Below are 4,582 nucleotides of genomic sequence, written 5' to 3' on the forward strand. Positions count from 1 at the left end.
GAAAACCGAACTATTATACAATACTTACCTTATGTAACAAGGATATAGAGAGATTGTAGAAAGGGGATAGGATAGTTATTTTTGCAAGAGACTTGTTGTAAATTCCTTAACTTAAGAAAGAAAAAAGAATAAAAACACAGATACATAACATAAAAAAAAGAATAAATAAGACGAGATTCGACCTCCCCCTACATATTTAATTTCCTCTCCTATACAAAAACTAGCAAGACCCACTCCATTGGTAATTCCATCAATAACACCCTTATCAAAAAACTCCGTGAGTTCGGTTAACCCTCTTATACCGAGGGTAAAGACCCTAGTATAGAAAATATCTATATAACCACGATTATATGACCAACTGTATATATTTTTTTTTACTTGATCTAAAAATTCTTTTTTAGGATTTCCTTTGTAAAAAGAGTTTATTAAATCCAAATTCTGAAAAAAAGAATAAGCGGATCCATAGAAGATATATGCTATGAATAAACCAAAGATAGCTAGACTTACAGAAGAAATTGCATTAGTAATAAATTCATATGAATTTACAAAAGAATTAGAACTTTCCTGGGTAAAGTTTATTGAGGGAGTTAACCACTTTGATAATATGGTTAACTCTGCTATTCCATTACCAATTCCTCCATTATCAAAAGAGATTCCTATGAATCCAATGAACAAAGTGAAAAGTAGTAATATAAGAAGAGGAAATAACATAGTATTTCCCGTTTCATGCGGATAGGCAAAAGTTTTTTTAGCCCCAAAAGACGTAGTAAAGGATCCTATCCTATTTCTTGTATTACCTTGAATTTTTGGTATATTTTGTGAAAAAAAAGAAACTCCACTCTTCGTTGTTGATAAAACGAAATCCCTATTCACTCCTTTGGGTATCCTTTTTCCCCATAAGGATATTGAATACAAGGAACTCTCTTTAGTGCTACTGTAATTTTGAAAATGAACACGCAAATACCCATCAAATGTAAGTAAATATATCCGAAACATATAAAAGGCAGTTAATCCTGCAGTAAAGGAGGCTATTATTCCAAAAAAGGGCGAATACAACCAACTATTACTAAGGATTTCATCTTTGGACCAGAAGCAAGCAAGAGGTGGAATACCACAAAGAGAAAGTGTACCCCATAAAAAAGTAGTTCTTGTGATTGGAATGTATTTTCTTAAACCGCCCATAAGAACCATATTTTGACTTTTATCTGGTGAATATCCAACAAGAGGTTCCATTGAATGAATAACGGATCCGGATCCCAAGAACAATAAAGCTTTTGAATAAGCATGAGTGATCAAATGGAATAAAGCAGCTTGATAAGAACCTATACCTAGAGCTAACATCATATAACCCAATTGAGACATTGTAGAATAGGCTAAGCTTCTTTTAATATCTCTCTGAGCAAGAGCTAAAGTAGCTCCTAAGAATAGTGTTATTGTACCTACTAAAGAAATAAAACTCATTATCAAAGGTAAAGATATGAAAAGAGGAAGAAGTCGAGCTAGAAGAAAAATTCCCGCAGCAACCATAGTTGCTGCGTGTATAAGAGCCGAAATAGGAGTGGGCCCTTCCATAGCATCGGGTAACCATACGTGAAGAGGGAATTGTGCGGATTTCGCAACTGCACCAAGGAATAATAAAAAAGCACACAAAGTAGTAAGTAAAGAGTTAATTCCATTATTAGGAATCCAGTTATTAGCTATTTTGAACAAATCCCTAAACTCTAAACTACCTGTTATCCAAAAAAAACCTAAAATTCCTAATAATAGACCAAAATCCCCTACACGATTAGTTACAAAAGCTTTTTGACAAGCACTCGCTGCGATTGGTCGTGTAAACCAAAAGCCTATCAATAAATAAGAACACATTCCCACGAGTTCCCAAAAAAAATAAATTTGTATCAAATTGGAGCTAGTAACCAATCCCAACATGGAAGTATTGAAAAAACTTATATAAACAAAAAATCTCAAATATCCTTCATCGTGAGACATATAACCATCACTATAAATAAGAACCAGGATTCCTACAGTAGTAATTAGTATTAACATAATAGAAGTAAGTGGGTCAATCAAGTATCCAAATTCTAAAGAAAAATCATTATTGACGGTCCAAGACCATAGATATTGATAGATCGAACTTCCATTTATTTGTTGAATAGACAGTTGAACTGAGAATACCATAGCTATACTTAAGAGTAAAACACTAGGAAAAGCCCATATGCGACGAAGATTTTTTGTTGCTGTCGGAATAAGAATAAGGCCAAATCCCATTGACATAATAACTGGAAGTGGGAGAAGAGGGATTACCCATGCATATTGATATGTATGTTCCATAAGAAAAGAAATTGCAATTTTTACTTCAATTTTTACTTCAATTTTTCTATAAAATTGTTTCCGATTCACCAAACCAATTCTTATCTCTTTCTGAAAGAATAAATAAAAAGAATAAGAAAAAATACTGAAATTCTTAATTTTTCCAAAATTTATCTCATTGAAATAATTAAAAATTAAGAATGGGTTTAGTTGGTTAAATTAAAAAAGTTAATAAAATAACTAGGTAACGAAGTTATTTTATTAACTAAATAAAGATATTTATAAAAATAAAAAAAAAAAAGTGGAATCATTTTACTTTCTATTCATAATTCATTTTTATATTTCTTTAAAACAAAGATGAAACAGCTCTCTTGTTCCATAATTAACTGATTGAGTGAATTCCAATGAAAACCTATGTTTATAAGAAATTATCGAATAGTCCTTACTTCATATAGAACTAAAATTCTAATGACTATAAATTACCTAAGTTTTAGAATGTCTTGTTTAAGAGACTCAGTATTTTTTGTTTTGATTGGAATTCCTTTCCTTTATGGAATACCATTCTGAACTTAATTAACTATTTTCATTTTCCCTTCTTTTTATCCCCCCGTCTTATCTTATATGGGGGATAGGCTTCCATACCATATATCTATATATGGAGTATACTTGATATATAAATAGATATAAATAGATTTAAATGAGAAACCCTTCTATATATTCTATATTATTAAAAAAAAAGTATAAAATATATAAAGAAAAAATGTTAAAAAATTCTTGTTGTCTTATCCGCATTAGACAAAATGAAGTAAAAAATAATTCAAAATTTAAGTATCTTTCAGTATCTAAGTATAAATACTAATAAAAAGAAGAAAGAAGGATTGATTTGCAGCAATAGATGTCTTTCACATACAACTAGAAAAAAGTAATTTCCTTTTTGAATGGCAGTTCCAAAAAAACGTACTTCAATGTCAAAAAAGCGTATTCGTAAAAATATTTGGAAGAAAAAGACTTATTTTTCCATAGTACAATCTTATTCTTTAGTAAAATCAAGATCATTTTCGAGCGGTAATGAGCATCCAAAACCAAAGGGTTTTTCTGGGCAACAAACAAATAATAAGATTTTGGAATAATATGAATTGACTTATCAAAAAAGAATTCCAATTATTTAATAATTTGGATTCTTCTTTGAATGTACTTTTATGTGTCGAATTACTCGGTACAATATTCTTAGAACAAAAAACCCCTCTTATCTTATATATACAAGAAAAAAAAAGTTTTGTTTGGTATACTGTGTGCTAAGTATTCTTTTCCTATCAATGAACTTTTCATAATTTTCCTAATAGAATCCTCATATTCTATTAGGAAAATTATGAAAAGTGGAGTATTCTTACAATAGGACTTACAACTTCCACCTATCTTCTCCAAAATCATAAGGTTAGTAAATCTTATTAATAAGAGCATAAAGACTTTCATTCTAGAAATTTTTAAAAAATCCAAAAAGCCTTTTCTATTTATCCATTTTATTTTAATTTCATCATTAAATAGAAACCCTTTTGGATTTTTTTCATTGTATTGAAAGAATTTTCAAAATGTAAAGGGGAAATTAATTAGAAAAAATTAGTTCTATAATTGCAAGTTAGAAAAAAGAAGTTCCAACTCTTTCAAGCAGTGTTTGTGTTTCTATTGGGCAAAGCAAGAGTTTATTGTAAAAAAAAAAAATGGAAACGATACTACCAAACGAAGTCTATTTTAATGAAAACTCTAATGTTCCTAAATTTTATGGACTTTCCCAATATCGACGATTCCCAAGATAATAGCTATTATTCTTTTAAGTTACCTATTATTTGAAGTTAGCCGCCATGGTGAAATTGGTAGACACGCTGCTCTTAGGAAGCAGTGCTCAAGCATCTCGGTTCGAATCCGAGTGGCGGCATTCTTGAAAAAGAATACAATAGATTAGAAATCAATTCGAAATTTACAATTTTGTAATGGGACCTTCCCCTTATGCTATTTGCAACTTTAGAACATATACTAACTCATATCTCTTTCTCAACGATTTCAATTGTGATTACGATTCATTTTATAACCTTATTAGTTCGTGAACTTGGAGGATTACGCGATTCGTCAGAAAAAGGAATGATAGTTACTTTTTTCTCTATAACAGGATTCTTAGTTTCTCGTTGGGCTTCCTCGGGACATTTTCCATTAAGTAATTTATATGAGTCATTGATCTTCCTTTCATGGGCCCTGTATATTCTTCATACCATTCCTA

The 4,582-nt window shown here is 30.3% G+C and overlaps 1 non-coding gene across 1 annotated transcript; it reads left to right on the forward strand.

Moving 5' to 3' along the window:
• Positions 1-4,163: 4,163 nt before the first annotated feature.
• Positions 4,164-4,243, forward strand: TRNAL-UAG (transfer RNA leucine (anticodon UAG)). Its single transcript has one exon. It is a non-coding gene; the product is annotated as a tRNA-Leu (tRNA).
• The last annotated feature ends 339 nt before the right edge of the window (positions 4,244-4,582 follow it).

The sequence above is a fragment of the Triticum urartu genome, unplaced genomic scaffold, assembly GCF_056163025.1.
Source record: "Triticum urartu cultivar PI428250 unplaced genomic scaffold, HENAU_Tu73 scaffold1460, whole genome shotgun sequence".
Taxonomy (NCBI): Eukaryota; Viridiplantae; Streptophyta; class Magnoliopsida; order Poales; family Poaceae; genus Triticum; species Triticum urartu.